Source organism: Chiloscyllium plagiosum, chromosome 9 (assembly GCF_004010195.1).
Source record: "Chiloscyllium plagiosum isolate BGI_BamShark_2017 chromosome 9, ASM401019v2, whole genome shotgun sequence".
Classification (NCBI taxonomy): Eukaryota; Metazoa; Chordata; class Chondrichthyes; order Orectolobiformes; family Hemiscylliidae; genus Chiloscyllium; species Chiloscyllium plagiosum.
In genome coordinates this window covers 100,926,681-100,943,751 of record NC_057718.1, presented here as the reverse complement: position 1 = coordinate 100,943,751, position 17,071 = coordinate 100,926,681, and the positions used below count along the sequence as shown (strand labels likewise).

Genomic DNA, 17,071 nt, shown 5'->3' with positions numbered 1-17,071 from the left:
CCTATCCATTCCCTTCATGATTTTATCAACCTCTAAAAGGTCACCCCTCAGCCTCCAACGCTCCAGGGAAAACAGCTCCAGCCTATTCAGCCTCTTCCTGGAGCTCAAACCCTCCAACCCTGGCAACATTCTTGTAAATCTTTCTGAACACTTGCAAGAAAAGTTAGTCAGGTGGTAGCATATATAAAACTGCATTGCAAATACATAAAACATTGGAATTATTCTGTATGGTTTAAAATCAGACATGGCACGTCAACATCTGCTGACTGATGTGGGGTCTTTTGTGACTATAGGATGGCTTAACAACTTTTCAAACATTCATCCTAACACAAGATACACATTATCGACAACAATTTGGGTCTGACCCAGCTAAACCAAAGTATAGAGTGTGGTGTTGGAAAAGCACTGCAGATCAGGCAGATTCCAAGGAGCAGGAGAATTGACATTTCAGGCAAAAGCCCTTCATCAGGAAGTCTCCTGCTCCTCGGATGCTGTCTGACCTGTTGTGCTTTTCCAGCACCACAATCTCAACTCTGACTCTCCAGCATCTGCAGTCCTCACATTCGCCTAAACCACAGTATAGCATACATTGCTGGAGAAACTCAGCAGGCCTGGCAGCATCCGTGGGAAGAAAGCAGAGTTAATCGGAAGACTCATTGGACTCAAAACACTGACTCTGTTCCTCTCTCGCCATAGGTGCTGCCAGACCAACTGAGTTTCTCCAGCAATGTTCATTTTTGTTTCAGATCTCCAGCATCCACAGTTCTTTGTTTTACTTTATAGAAATATAACATACCTGGAGCTGACTGCATGACTAACTACCAATTATCTCACCAAAACCCAAACACAGTACTGTATCAGATGGTCAAAGTACACGTTATTGTGGAGCGGATGAGCTGTCTGTCAGATAATGGGAAATCACTATGATATCCAACAACGTTTCACCATTAAAAAGTAATTGGTTTGTTTTCCTTTCAATGTGGAGGTTAAAGGATGATTTTGATATTTTTCTAATCAACCTTTTCAGGGATATGATTACACATTTCTGGAACAGATCAATCTGGAAGCCAGGCTTCCTGGTTTAGAGGCAGTGACACTACCCTGCATCACAACAGCCCCTTCAAAGGATGACTTTTTTTTAAAAACTTATTTTTCAAATCAACCTGTTCAGAGATGTTATTACACACCTCTGGAACAGGTGAGACTTGAGCTTGGGTCTCTCAGTCCAGGGATAGGAACACTACCACTGTGCCACAGGAGTGCTCTCAAGGGATAATTTAATCGAAGTGTTTAACTGATTAACAACTGGAAGTGTTGGGACTGAGGGAAAGAGAGAGAGAGAGACTATTTCTTCCATCAGACATGTCCACAACAAAAAGACATGATGTTTAAATTAGAGGCAGGCCATTCAGACAGGATGTCAGAAAACACTAGCCCATACAAACGGGGTAGAAATCTAGGACTCCCATGATCACCCATGCTCTGTGTTTGCTATGATATGCCTGTACTATTTGCAAAACAAAGCTTTTCACTGTACTTAGGTACATGTGACTAAAGTAAATCAAATCTGGAACTCTCTCCCCCAATTGGAAATCAATTGGAAAATCCAAAAACCGAAGCAGACCAATTTTTACGAGGTAAGGCCTATGAGGGTGATGGAACCACATTAGAGATTAGCAACAATTTAATGGTGAACAGGATTGAGGAGCTGAATGGCCTGTTCTTGTCCAACATTCCTGTTTTAACTTGCCTAAATATTTGCCCAAATGTCCAAGATTTTGAAGGGGAGAGGTATTTTTGTTTTGCCATTTTCTAATGAGACTCAGTCAAGGGTTGTGAACTTTGCACTAATGGCCTCTGGTCCTGTGTTTTGTTTCAAGATGGATAACTGCTTTAGTTACCCTCAGTCTTTCATTACTTTGAACAGCGGTATTGCATTTCCCCTCAGTCTTCATTCCCTTGAGAAAATAAACTTACTGCTCAAGTCTTTCCTCAAAGTGGTCACCTAAGGCCAGGGTCTGTCTTACTTGGTCATTCTCCCCTGAACTCATCTAATACCTCTATAATCTTTTTGTTTGGGACGTGGTTACAGTCATAGAATCCCTACACTGTGGAAGCAGGTCATTTGGTCCATCGTGTCCACACCGACCCTTCAAGAGCATCCCACCTGCATTTCCCATGGCTAATTCAGCCAGCCTACACATCCCTGGACTCTGCAGACAATTAAGCATGACCAATAAGCATGACAAATTCATCTAACCTGCACATCTCTGCACTGTAGGAGGAAACCGAAGCACCCGGAGGAAACCCGCACAGACATGGGGAGAACATACAAATTCCACACAGTCACCCCAGGGTGGAATCGAACCTGGGTCCTGGTGCTGTGAGGCAGCAATGCTAACCACTGAGCCACCCGGTCAGACATTGATCCGTGCAGTGTCTGTGATATTTGCCCCTATGCATAATCTGGAGCCCTCCAAATGGACACCCTCTATCCATTTCCCCAGTTAAAAGTTTGGACAGTAGCCAGATTATTCCAGGAGGTTAGGGCCCTTCTCAACCCCTCCTGCCTTTGTCAACAAAAACATTGAAAGAAAACATCTTGGATTTATAATCCAAGTTATAATTTGTCTTCTACTTCTTAGGTCATTTGTGTAACTGGCTCTCAGATAATAACCAATATTCTATTCAAGCATTGCATCCCCAATCAGCCTCGACTCTCCAGCAAGCTAATATTCTGGACTATCTGAGCTTTATAAGCACATATTGTAAATGTACACCTGTGAGTTGCTTTGTCCACAGGCTTAACAGTTTCCATTTATCATCCCACTACTGCCTGAAGCTGAAGTAATTCTCATTCATCTAGACTAATGCACCAATTAGCATTAATACACACACTCCAATATCTAGGGAAATCTGTGTGTATAAGCTTTCCAGCATTATATTAGATGGGATGGAGACATTGCTAGGACTGGCATCTCATGGATTGGAGGCAGAGAAGACCTTTCCAAATAGAGCAAATGTTAGCAGGACTTATACACTTAATGGTAAGGACCTAAGGAGTGTTGCTGAACAAACAGACCTTGGAGTGCAGGTTCATAGTTCCTTCAAAGTAGTTTTGCAGGTAGATAGGAAAATGAAGAAGGCGTTTGGCACACTTTCCTTTATTGGTCAGAGTACTGAGTACAGGAGGTCATGTTGCTGCTGGGAGGACATTGGTTAGGCCAGTGTTGAAATATTGCGCGCAATTCTGGCTTCCTTCCTATCGGAAAGATGTTGTGAAACTTGAAAGGGTTCAGAAGAGATTTATAAGGATGTTGCCAAGGTTGGAGGGTTTGAGCTACAGGGAGAGGCTGAACAGGCTGGGGCTGTTTTCTCTGCAGCGTCGGAGGCTGAGGGGTGACCTTATAGAGGTTTATAAAATCATGAGGGTGTGGCTAGGATAAATAGACAAGGTCTTTTCCCTGAGGTGGGTGAGTCCAGAACTTGAGGGCATAGGTTTAGGGTGAGGGGGGAAAGGTATAAAAGAGGCCTAAGGGGCAACATTTTCAGGCAGAAGGTGGTATGTGTATGGAATGAGCTGCCAGAGGAAGTGGTGGAGGCTGGTACAATTGCAACATTTAAAAGTCATCTGGATGGGTATATGAATAGGAAGGGTTTGGAGGGATAACGGCCAGGTGCTGGCAGATGGGACTAGATTGGGTTGGGATGTCTGGTCAGCATGAACAGGTTGGACCAAAGGGTCTGTTTCCATGTTGTATATCTCCATGACTCTATATACATCCAGCAGCAATACCCTTCAGTCCAGAAACACGTGCTCATGGTCAAGAAGCAACTACTAAAACAAACGAGATCTGGGATCTGAGTTTCCCAGAAAGTCTGGTAGACCACGCAACATGGAAAAAAAAAGTGTGACACTCTCCCAGAAGCAATAAAAAAGTTTCTTTGGGGAAATTATGGTGCAGATGGAACACAACACAGAGTGGCCACTTTAGCAAGTTTACTAAAGGTAATGGTGCCAAAGCACACATTTCAGCTTTGCATATGAGGAATGTGTACCCAGGGCTGAGTTTCTGGCAATAGTGTTATTTTTGGGAACAAAGAATTCCCACCGGGAGAAGCAGCACATTGAAGCTTCATCCATGCTTCCCGCATCAACAGCTGGGACTGAAATCCGAGCTGCAGCAATCCATTTTCTCAGTAGAGACAGAGTTTGGACCAAGCAACTTGCAAGTTTTTATTTCTGCTCTAGTGACAATCCAGTTAAAAAGCGTTGACAGAGATCCGCCTGCATTTTGCAAAGATTCTCATCTGCAATACTCTCCATCATCCAGAGCTTTCTGCCGAATAAACACTCTCATTTGTTTATCAACAAACTATAATTAAGTACCTTTCCACTTGCACAAGGAAAAACAATAGGCGATTTAGGAATGTTTATTTTTGTGGGTTCTGAGGATTAGCGACATGGAGCTTTGTGAAGCAGAGACTGAGTTCGAGAAGAGATTAAAGACCAGATGACAACTTCGCATTTCTAATTTTAACCCAGTAAAAGATAGCTAATTCAATAAAAATACCAGCACCAAAATAAATTGGCATTGAATACTGGTGACACCATCTGGGGGATATGTTTGGAGGAGTTGCCTCGACTGATAGTGAGAAAGAACTAAATAATATGCACAGGCTGAATTATTCAAGGTTAATGACCATCTCTACGGATGTTAACTCAGAGCTTGCACTGTCATGAAGATTAATATAAGCAATAAAGTAAATCTATAGATCAAAGAAATAGATACAAGAACATTAATGATAATAGTTCTTCCGATTTGATGGGCATGCCCACACCTATATCCAACAATTATCTACAAAGTCAGGGACCAGAATTACATTACTATTGTAATCAGAGGTTATGGTAAAATTACTTCTGTCCTTTCGAGTAGAGATGCTTCATGGAGTAAAGAACCTGAAGATTTGTTCTGTGTGTAATTCTGGTGCGGAATAAAACGAGTGGGAAATATTAAACCATTTACTGCAGGAATCCAGTGATGAAAGTGTTAAAATCACTGAAGGGAAAGCCTTAGCCTATGAACACATTTTAAAAAAAAGTAACTTTCAAATTCTTCAACAAAAAAGACTCAACTTGGCTATTAAAAAGTTGTGAGAGTCATCTCGTCTCATTTGCAGTGTTTTAATTCAGCATCTTTGCACTTTTAAATTTGTGGGAAAAAAGGGTGTTTCTCTATATTCCCAAGGAATACACCTCAGAAGTGTTTTATTGGCTATGAAATGCTGGGGAACATCCTGAGGTGATGAAAAAAATGTTTTCTTTAACAGGAGGAGAGCATGCCTTGCAGAAGTGATGGTGAGTGAGTAGCCATTATCAGAGACTGGCTTCTTGGAGAATGTCTCAGCCCTGGTTTTCTCATTTACCTTGTTACCATTTCCCACTGCTGCTGACTTTTGTGTTTTCACCTGACCTTTGCCTTGTTTGACTCTTTTACAACTGGTGACGTTCTCTCGGCTGATGTTACTTCTTGTCACGGGTCTCCCTCACCTTTTCCTTCATTCCTTGCTTTGGGGTCAAATAAATAAATGATAATTGTTCTTCCGATTTGATGGGCATACCCACACCTATATCCAACAATTATCTACAAAGTCAGGGACCAGAATTACATTACTATTGCAATCAGAGGTTATGGTAAAATTACTTCTGTCCTTTCGAGTAGAGATGCTTGGGTTATCACCCAGGTAGGGAACAAGAACTTATGGATAAGAGATTGGAAGTGTCAATGTGCAGGTAAATGATAGGAGGTAGGAATGGTGTCTATATCACTCAGGTGCAAGACCTTAAGTTGCACATTTCTGTGGACCCAAACCATATGAAACAAAAGGAGAAAGTGAGGGCTGCAGATGCTGGAGATCAGAGCTGAAAATGTGTTGCTGGAAAAGCGCAGCAGGTCAGGCAGCATCCAAGGAACAGGAGAATCGACGTTTCGGGCATAAGCCCTTCTTCAGCCTCATTCCTGAAGAAGGGTTTATGCCCGAAACGTCGATTCTCCTGTTCCTTGGATGCTGCCTGACCTGCTGCGCTTTTCCAGCAACACATTTTCAGCATATGAAACAAAAACAAAACACAATCATCAAAAGCCTTTTGGCCTTTCCAGCCTACCCTTTTATTTGATAAAATCATGGCTGATTTCATTGCCCCATTTAGAATACTGTGTCCAATTTTGGGTCCAACACCTCAGGAAGGACCTACTGGCACTGGAGCGTGTCCAGCGGAGATTCACATGGATGATCCCTGGAATGGTAGGCCTAACATGCGATGAATGGCTGAGGATCCTGGGATGGTATTCATTGGAGTTTAGAAGGTTGAGGGGAGATCTAATAGAAACTTACAAGATAATGCATGACTTAGAAAGGGTGGATGCTGGGAATTTGTTTCCATTAGGCGAGGAGACTAGAACCCATGGGCACAATCTCAGAATTAAAGGGGGCCAGTTTAGAACGGAAATGAGGAGACATTTCTTCAGCCAGAGTGGCGGGTCTGTGGAATTCATTGCCACGAAGCGCAGTGGATGTCGGGTCATAAAATGTCTTCAAGGCAGAGATTGATAAATTCTTGATCTCGCAAGGAATTAGGGCTACGGGGAGAGTGCGGGTAAGTGGAGTTTAAATGCCCATGAACCATGATTGAATGGCCTTACTTCCACTCCTATGTCTTATGGTCTTATTGTGGTCTCAACATAGTCTTATTGTGGTCTCAACTCTACTTTCCTGTCTGAAAACCATAATCTCTGATTCCCTGGTCAACCATGCATAACACAGTCTTGAATAAATCCAGTAGTATTGTCTACATTGCTTTCTGGGAAGATAATTCCACTAACTCTGAGGCAAACAAAATTCCTTATCTCAGTCTTCAATGGCAGACTCGTAAGTTTTAAACTTTCTCCCAGTACTAGACTCCCCCACAAGGGGGAATCTTCCATTCAACTTCCAACCCATCAAGTTCCCTTAGGATCTTAAATATTTCACTAAGATTACTTCTGGGGATATAGTGCCCAGGCAAAGTAGAAGTGCCCATGGATGTTCAGGTCAATTCTGCCCAGAGACACCTTTTTGATTGGCTTTTAAGCTTAGCATAGCAACAACATTCTGATTGGTCAGGATGCAATTTGACAGACTCTGTGAGGAGATTGAAACAGAGAGGAGAGGCCTCCAATAGTTAGCTGCATCCATCTTTTCCCTCTCCACTTTTTCTACAAAATTGCAATCTCCAATTTTCCTCTTCAGAAGAAGTCATACTGAACTCAAAACATTAATGGATTCTCTCCCCACAAATTGTGTCACGTGCCTGAGTTTCTCCACTTTTTTTAATGTACATATATATATTTATACATTCCCTTTCATGACCTCAAAGTGTCTCAAAGGGTTCTATAGCCAATTTATGTAATCTGGCAAGTATGCAGCTAATCTACAAACAGTAAGCTCTCACAAAAGGAATGTGATAAGACTGTGTAATCTGCTTTGGGCTAATGGTTGAGGAATCAATATTGGCAGAAAATGTCAAGGGGAATTTCCCACGTTCCTCATTCTATAGTTCTCATCTGAGAGGGCAAACGGCACCTTGATTTAACGTCCAAACAAGATAGTGTTCTTGCTTTTTACCGCAGTTCAATGTTCAGGCTAATTATAGAACAAGTTCAAGATTTACCAGGCAGTGGTGATAAAGCTCCCCAAAACAAGATCCTCCAAACACAGCAGTGAAAAAGGCAATCCAACAGTAGCACTCTGGTGTTTGCCAGCATGTGCTACTTTCAGGTGCTGCTCATGAGAAAACCCATTTCACTGGGCAGGACCAGTTGCTCGGCTGCCCAAGACCAGACTCTTGAAGCAGGAGTTCTACTCAAAACCATGTCCTCAAGATTTCCATAAAGATGTCAACCATTCTTGGCAAGTCATAGGTGTCTCTGGATTGTGACAACCAAAATGGAGAATCATAAAATCCCTTCAGTGTGGAAGCCGGCCATTCAACCCATCAAGTCCACACTGACTCTCCAAAGAGCATCCCACCCAGATCCAAACCCTACCCATTCTCTGTAACTCTGCAATTCCCATGTCTAATTCACCTCGCCTGCACATTCCTGGACACTATGGGCAAATTTGCATGGCCAGTCCATCTAACCTACACATGTTTGGTCTGTCAGAGGAAACTGGAGCACCCAGAAGAAAACCCATACAGACAAGGGGAGAATGTGCAAACTCCACACAGTCGCCTGAGGATAGAATTGAACCTGGGTCCCTGGCACTGAAAAAGCAGTGCTAACCACTGAGCCATCATACCACCCTGACAAGAAGGCTAGTCCAGGAAGGTACATCCAACATCTTTCAAAGAGGCAAAGTCCCAAACATCAGAGGGAGTGAAGAAACCTCCTAATACCCATCTGCCCAAACAGCAGATGCCCCATCAGTGGCAGAATCTGCAGATTGCAGGTTTATATATCAATAGTCTCAGAACCCAAGGAACTGGAGTAGAAACCCTCCCGTTGTGGGCCTGGTAAGAAGAATAGTTATACAGCAGGTACACATGAACATACAAATTTGGAACAGAAGTAGGCCATTCAGCCCATTGAGCTTGCCCTGCTATTTAGTAAGATCTTGGCTGATCTGATTCCTGTGTATTCCCACCGACCTCCGATAACATTCCCTTGCTTAATAAGAATTTATCTTCTTCCACCTTGAAAATATTCAAAGGTTCTGCTTCTGCTGCCTTTTGAGGAAGAGAGAACTCCAGTAACTTTGAAAGATGCCAGAGACCCATTTCTACTTTGGTGTTGAATTGGAGATGCCGGTGTTGGACTGAGGTATACAAAGTTTAAAATCACACAACACCAGGTTATACTCCACAACCACCTGACGAAGGAGCAGCGCTCTGAAAGCTAGTGCTTCCAATTAAACCTGTTGGACTATAACCTTGTGTGATTTTTTATTTTGGTGTTGTACTGAAACTCTACCTCCTACAAAGCTAAAGGGAAAAACTGAAAATACTAAAAATCTATTTTTGACCAGCTGCAGCTACAACAAAAACACTTAGCATTCCGTTAAAAGACAGGGAGTAAAATTACTTCATCTAATGAATGTATTAGTGTTCTTTCTTCTGTTTAGTAGGAAGTAAGTGCTGAAAAATAATCAAAAAACACTTAAAAGATTTGAGGGGAAATGTGAAAGCGAGCACCTCTCTCTAATTACACAGTTTCGCCAGTCAACATTGAAGTCTACTTCTTGACTAATATGTGATTAGATAAGCATCCAGTGTTTATCTTCAGCTGGCCCCAGGGAAGAAACAGATAGAGCCAGGCTGTGATTACATTGGGGGGGGGGGGGTGCTCTCCACACATTATAGGCTTTCCCACTGTCACTAGAGAGATAGCAACACAGCTGAGGTAGCTATTTGTGTGGCTTGGTGCACTAAAGTAAACAAAACCCTAATGCACAAATTTCAAAATTGCTGTATTCCAGAGACCACTGCCATCCAAGATCTGGGATTTAACCATAACTTTGCTTCTTCTTAAAGCTGTACTTTATCATGAACATGTTTTCAGCACATTAACACCGTTTCAATAAGGAAGGGACATAATTTTACAGTGAAGGGCAGAAAGTTTACAGAGGATTTGAGCAAACCTTTCTTCACCCAGAGGGTGGTGGGAATCTGGGATGCAGCACCTCGATAGGCAGTAGAAGTGGGAAACCTCATATCCGTTCAAAAGCACTTGGATTAATGCTCGAAATGTCATATCGTTAAAGGCTATGGGTCAAAAGCTGGGAAGTGGGATTAGTGCAGATGGATGATGGTTTTATCTCTGTTGATGCAGACTCGATGGACCTCTTCAGTATTATGTGACTCGATAACAAAACAAAGCTCACCAATGTTAGAATATTGTTTTCTTCCATTTATTGGGGAAAATCACATCATCCTCACTCGCCCTGCAAGAGAGGTCGATTATGCTCAACTTCACACTGATTTGCTTCAGTTTTGAGCTGATGCCTCTATCAGCTCTGACCGGCAAAACCAATATATCCTTCTGGTAGTCTCAGTTGGGCTAGTAAATCTTTTATGACCCTTTGCAAATTTGCCTGTGTTGGTCACTGACACAGCTGAGATACTCATTAACAATGTAACCACAAATCAATGCAGGTTTAGTTTCACAACTTCGCACCTCTTAGAAAATATATCGTCACCTTTCGAGAGTACATACGTCAAAATAACAACGCCAGTGAAATACGGAATCACCAAGATATTAAAGAAAACAGGCAGACTGCTTCTAGAAGTGGCATCCATGAAGACAAAGACTGTCAAGGATCACAGCAAAGTGCAATAGAAGGTTACATTTGCATAGGTAGGAAAAATCTTGCATGTTAATTCAACATAAAATGTGAAATGTACGACTATTGGATTCATAATGCAAGCTTACTTTCGAGCAGATTTATTTGGGCTAATTTCTTCCATTAAAGATGAACCATTCCTGGCATTGAGCACGTGTTTGGCTAATGGTTAGTGGAGCACTGATAGTGTGTCATATTGTTAGTGGTACTGTCTTTCAAATAAGATGTGAAACCAAAATTCCACTCGCCTGTTCAGGAGACCATAAAATATCAAAGATGAGCAGAGGAGTCGTCTCACTGTCCTGGCCTTGGTCAGCGCCCTTAACAACACCTTAATTAGTCATTCATATCTACCGACCTTGCTGAGCATTATTAGTTGCTGGATTTTTCAACACAATATTAATGACATTCCTGTGAGCACAGTGGTTATATTATAACCAAAGACATGACTTCAAATCCAGCTACGGCAAACTAGGGTGTTCAATTGTGTTAATTTTGTAAATCCAGAATAAAAAAGCCAGTATCAGTGGTCATGATTTGGATATCAGTGATGGTAACCACGCAGTTACCAGATTGAAAAACATCTGGATTTCACCTACAGCCTTTAGAAATGGAAATCTTCCACCTTTCCCTGCTCTGAGCTAATAGGTGACTCCGGACAGACAGCAATGGGATTGACTGAAATGGCCAAGATTGCACAGAAATTGACAATAAATGTTGATCTGCCAGGAGGCACATCCATCAAAGATTAAATAGCAAAAATCACAAGTAGATGCTAAAGTAAGAGTCTAATTGCACTGAACTCTTTACTTGTTTTGCATTTACAAATTATTAGGAATATAGGCATTTAGCAGCAGGAGTAGGTCATTTGACCCTTAAAGCCTGCGCTGCCACTCAATAAGGTCATGAGTGGTCTGGTTGTGATCTCATTTTCCTCTCTGTTCTCCTCAACACCCCCTACAATGACCCTCAAATGCCTTGTCTATCAAAAATCTATCTATTCAATGACTTTCAGCAGAAGAGGCCCATAAACAGACTACCCACAGAAATTAAACCACTGAGAGAAAACAAATTTCTTCGTTTCCGTCTTAAAAGGGAGACCTCTTATTCTTAAACTATTTCCCTTTGTTCAAATCTCCCTCACAAGAGGAAATATAAGTATTCATTCTACCGAGTACTCTTGGATCAAGTATGTTTCAACAAGATCAGCTCTCATCCTTCTGAACCACAGTGAGTATAGGCCCAGCCTGTTCAACCTACCTTCGTGGGCAAAGCCCTTCATCCCAGAATTGAGCCGAGTGAATCTTCTCTGAACTGCTTCCATTGCAGTTATATCCCTTTCCATATAAGAAGGCTAAAGCAGGTATGGCCTCACCAATGCTCTGTATAGCTAAGGTAAAACTGTTGGAATTCTATATCCCTTTTCACTTACAATAAATGACAACAATTGTTAGATTAGTTTAGATTCCCTACAGTGTGGAAACAGGCCCTTCGGCCCAACAAGTCCACACCGACCCTCCGAAGAGCAACCCACCCAGACCCATTCCCCTACATTTACCCCTGACTAATGCACCTAAAACTACGGGCAATTTAGCTTGGCCAATTCACCTAACCTGCACATCTTTGGACTGTGGGGGGAAACAAGGGCACCCAGAGGATACCCATACAGACACAGGGAGAATGTGCAAACTCCACACAGACAGTTGCCCTCATCACTTGCTGTACCAACATACTAACTATAACTGATTCATAGACCAAATTTCTTCATACCATGAGTTATGCAATCTCTCTCCATTTAATTTATTGTTTTTCACTCTTCCCAGCCAAAATCGACTAGTTGACATCTTCTCAAGTTGCTGTCCAGCTATCAAAGCCTAAAAATGTGTAGCTGGAAAAGCGCAGCAGGTCAGGCAGCATCAAAGGAGCAGGAGAATCGATGTTTCGGGCATAAGCCCTTCTTCAGGACTAATACACCTAACACTACAGGCAATTTAGCATGGCCATGGATGCCCAAAACGTCGATTCTCCTGCTCCTTTGATGCTGCCTGACCTGCTGCGCTTTTCCAGCAACACATTTTTAAGCTCTGATCTCCAACATCTGCAGTCCTCACTTTCTCCTCCAGCTATCAAACACTTGCTCACTTATCTATATTCCTTTTACAGACTCTCTACCTCCTTTTGACAACTGACTTCACAGCCTATATTTGTCACCATAGTTACCACTCATCCGGTCCTTTTAATTCTTTGATACAGATTGCTATTCATTGAGGCCCCACCACTAATTCCTGACTTACTCTACACCTTTCCATGCTGAAAAAGACTCATCTGTCCCCACATTCTGCTTCTTATTAGCTAAGCAATTCTTTACTATGTTAATATAAAAACAAAATACTGCAGAGGCTGGAGATCTGAAATAAAAACAGAAATTGCTGGAGACACTCAGTAGGTCCAGCAGTATCCATGGAGAGAGAAATAGATTTCAATGACTCTCCCTTGGCATCCCTTTATCTGTGCTCATATCTAATAGCTACATCATGTATGCGCATAGTGTGTAGTAACCTTTGATGCAGCACCTTATCAAAAATCTTTTGGAAAACCAATAACGTTACATCTACAGGTTCCCCTTTATCCACATCCTGTTTACTTATTTTATAAAACTTGAATATATTAGGATATTATAAAGCTGGAGAGTGTTCAGGAACTAGAGAGTTTAGGATGAGAGGGGAAAGATATAAAAGAGACCTAAGGGGCACCTTTTTCATGCAGAGGGTGGTACGTGTATGGAATGGGGTGCCAGAGGATGTGGTGGAGGCTGGTACAATTGCAACATTTAAGAGGCATTTAGATGGGTATATGAATAGGAAGGGTTTGGAGGGATATGGGCCAGGTGCTGGCAGGTGGGACTAGATTGGTTTGGAATATCTGGTCGGTGTGGACGGGTTGGATCGAAGGGTCTGTTTCCATGCTGTACATCTCCATGACTCTATGAGTCTATGTTGCTGGGAAAGGAGGATTTGAATTACAGGAAGGCTGGATATGCTGGGACCTTTTTCACTGGAGCGTAGGAGGTTGAGGGGTGACTTTAATGAGGTTTATAAAATCACAAGGTAAATGGCAATGTTATTGACCTCATGATTTTATAAATGTCATTAAAGTCTTTTCCCTAGGGTGGGGGATTTCAACACTAGGAGGCATATTTTTAAGGAGAGAGGAGAAAGATTTTAAAAAGACATGAGGGGCAACGTTTTTACACAGAGAATGGTTCATGTGTGGCATGAACTTGCAAAGGAAGTGGTGGATACAGGTACAGTTACAATATTTAAAAGACATTTGGATAAGTACATGAACAGGAAATGTTTGGAGAGATATGGGAGCAGGCAGGCTGGACTAGTTTAGTTTGGGATTATGATTGGCATGCACTAGTTGGATTTAAAGGTCTGTTTCCATGCTGTATCCCTCTTTCACAAAGTCATACCACCTCTGAAGGATCCCATTGTCATTTCCTAAAGATTTCCCACAACTGATATTAGGGTAATTGCGGATTTTGCACATTCTCCCTGTGTCAGCGTGGGTTTCCTCCCACACTCCAGAGATGTGCACGTTAGGGTGGATTGGCCATGCTAAATTGCCCATAGTGTTCAGGGATGTGCAGGCTAAGAGGGTTAGCCATGGGGAATGTAGGGTTAAAGAGATATGGCGGGGGTGGGGGTTGATGCTCTTGGGAAAGTCAGGCTCGATGGGTTGAAAAGCCTGCTTCCCACACTGTAAGGATTATATGATTCTATGACCTACAGCATCCTGCCTTCTGGCTTCTACCTTTCTTGAATAATAGTGTGACATTAGTTATTTTCTACTTTGCAGGAGGATTTTGGAATCTAGGAAATTTTCCATGTTCATGATCATTGCCTCCATGACCTGTACAGGAGACTCCAGGATGCTGGCCGTCTGCTCCTGAAATGGAAGTAAAATACTGCGGATGCTGGAAATGTTAAACAAACACAGGGAAGAAACTCAGCAGGTCTGGCAGCATCTGCAGAGAGAGAAACAGTGTTAACGTTTCATGCCCAATGTGACTCTTGGTCGAATTTCCTTTAAAAAAAAACTCGTTTAAATTGCTGTTTTCACTACAGCATTTTTTTTAGTTTTGGTTTGCAGCAGAAATGTAAATCCCTCCCATTGATGCGCAAACGAGCATGGAACTCAACCCAAGTGGCCACTTTTGTAACGTGGGATTCAGCTTTTGATGTCTGTCTCCGGGGCAACGGGAAAGGCACTGGTAGCCTTTGTATAAAGGGTTTGTGATGTACAGTGATGTAATTGCTGTTGACCCCTCACAACTAAGCCAAGCCAAGCCAAGCGCAGTTCCTTCAGGGCCAATTAGGAGGGGACTCGCCCTTAAAAAGAAACAATATCTTGGTGCAGAAATGCTGGCTAATCTTGGGCTGTTGAGGGAAACAGAATGAACGAGGGGGGCAGTGCACCACATTTTATCATCACGTCGTCACGTGTGGCAGAGACAATGCAAGGTTTTGAAGTGGAAACAATAAGAAAAGAAAGGTTTTGCTAACACCGCTGCTGTCATTTCAGAATGAATTAAATACTTTCAATTGTACGGAGTCCCCTGCTTCAGAGTTCACAGACGCTGAGTCCTGTTAGTGGCCTCTGTTTACATTTCAAGGGTGCCTTCAAAACTGTGCTTTTCCAACTTTTTCTATGCAGTGCCACTTTCAAAGCCTGATGCAGTCTCGTGGAGATACCAGCAGTCCTGAGGGGGTGAAATCTGCAAATACCATCACCTTCCCATTGTTAACTATTGAAAGACAGTATCAGCTACCCAGCAGTAAATACTGCTATCACTGCAGAACATTTGAACAGAAATTATTAACTGAGTTAGAGTGCCTTTGCAGCACAGCACACGATTCCCGATGCCAATCGGATGGAAATCAGATAATCTCAACATGTCTGGGGACTTTCAATTGGAAATAAACACTGCACAATGCTACATGCCCCCCAGTCTGGGGTAGGTCACTGCAGGATGCAAGAAACCACTTTGCTATTTGCCTAAGTATCTGTGTGATCATACTCCTAAGGCAATGTGAACAATTACAGCCAAGGGTTTGCACACACTCTGAATTCCATCCTCAGCAGTGAGAGGGATAAATTTGGAGATTAAATGCAAGACAATCTTGCATTTATATTTTGCTCCTTTCATGACCCCGAGGACACCCGACACACTTTTCAAACAGGGTCTTCTAGCAAAGTGCAATGAAGAGAAATATGGAAGCCAATCTGCTTCCACCTAAAAGAAGACAGACTTGCATTCTTTTATAGCACCTTTAACAATCGCCAGATCTCTCAAAGGGTTTTACAGCCAATGAAGTGCCCTTTGACGTGTTCTCTGAGGTCTAACGTTGGAACCAAAACAGCAACGTTATAAATGACCAAATTATCTGTGTTAATTGTCAGCAAGAATCAGAATCTTTGCTATTATTCTAGACACCTGGCTCATCTGTCACCTGGAGGCCAGTGCAAAAGGTAATTTGTGTTCGGACACAAAACGGCCTTGGTTGTCTTGGAATCACAAAGCAATTGAAACCATCCCTTTTTTTAAAATCATCCATTGACCTTCCTCTCTGATAGCACTGTGTGATGATCCAACACTTCAATGTCCCAACAAACAAACTGCAGATAATGAAAAGGTAAATCAAATAAAGATAATGAAGAGTCAACGGGGAAAGAGCTCTGGGAGATTATATATATAGAGGATCACATTTTTTAAAATTCCAACAACTCACATAAAGAATGGGAGAGATAAGAAATAGCTTGATTTCCGCAATTTTGTTTGGTGGGGGTCAGAACGAATGCAGCATTCACAGCAGAGTCTTCCTCCATAATAATCGGGTTAACTGCATAATAACTGGATATTCATTTTTATTTAAATGCTGATATGGTTTACACACACAGCTGATGAAGGGCTCCTGCCTGAAACATCGATTCTCCTGTTCCTCGGATGCTGCATGACCTGCTGTGCTTTTCCAGCATCGCACACACTCTCGACACACAGCACTGCAGGCGCGCCTACACCTGGAGCAGTTTTGGTCCCCTTATTTAAGGAAAGATATTATTAATTGGAAGCAATCCAGAGAAGGTTCACTAGGACAGAGGGATTGTCTTATGAGTAAAGGCTAAACAGGTTGGGACTCTACTCACTGGAGTTGAGCAGAATGGGAGGTGATCTCATCGAGACATACAGGATTCTGAAGGGGCTTGACAGGGTCAATGCTAAGGGGATGTTTCCCCTCATGGGAGAGGCTAGGACCAGAGGGCATAGTCTCAGAATAAAGGGCACCAATTTCAGACTGAGATGGGGAGGAATTCCTTCTCTCAGAGGGTTGAGAGTCTTTGGAACTCCTTGCGCAGAGAGCTGTGTGTCGGAGGGGTGGGGGCAGGGTCCTTGTGTTTATTTAAGGCTGAGGGAGATTGATTCTTGATCTGTTGGGGAACAAAGGGTTACTGGGAAAGGGCAGGAAAGTGGCTGGGAGGACAGCTGGATCCTATTGGATGGGAGAGCAGGTTGGATGGGCCAAACAGCCTATTCCTGTTTTATAATCTGAATCTAAATATTCTGCAGCATTCTCTCAATTCAGTTGCTTTTATTTTAAAAGTTAGACTGCGATGGTACATAACCAAT

General features: G+C 42.5%; 1 protein-coding gene across 4 annotated transcripts in view; it reads right to left on the bottom strand.

The window, feature by feature from the left end:
• Positions 1-17,071, bottom strand: part of LOC122553102 (ADP-ribose glycohydrolase MACROD1-like) — a 918,032-nt gene that overhangs the window by 761,065 nt on the left and 139,896 nt on the right. The gene's annotated exons all lie outside the window — the stretch shown is intronic.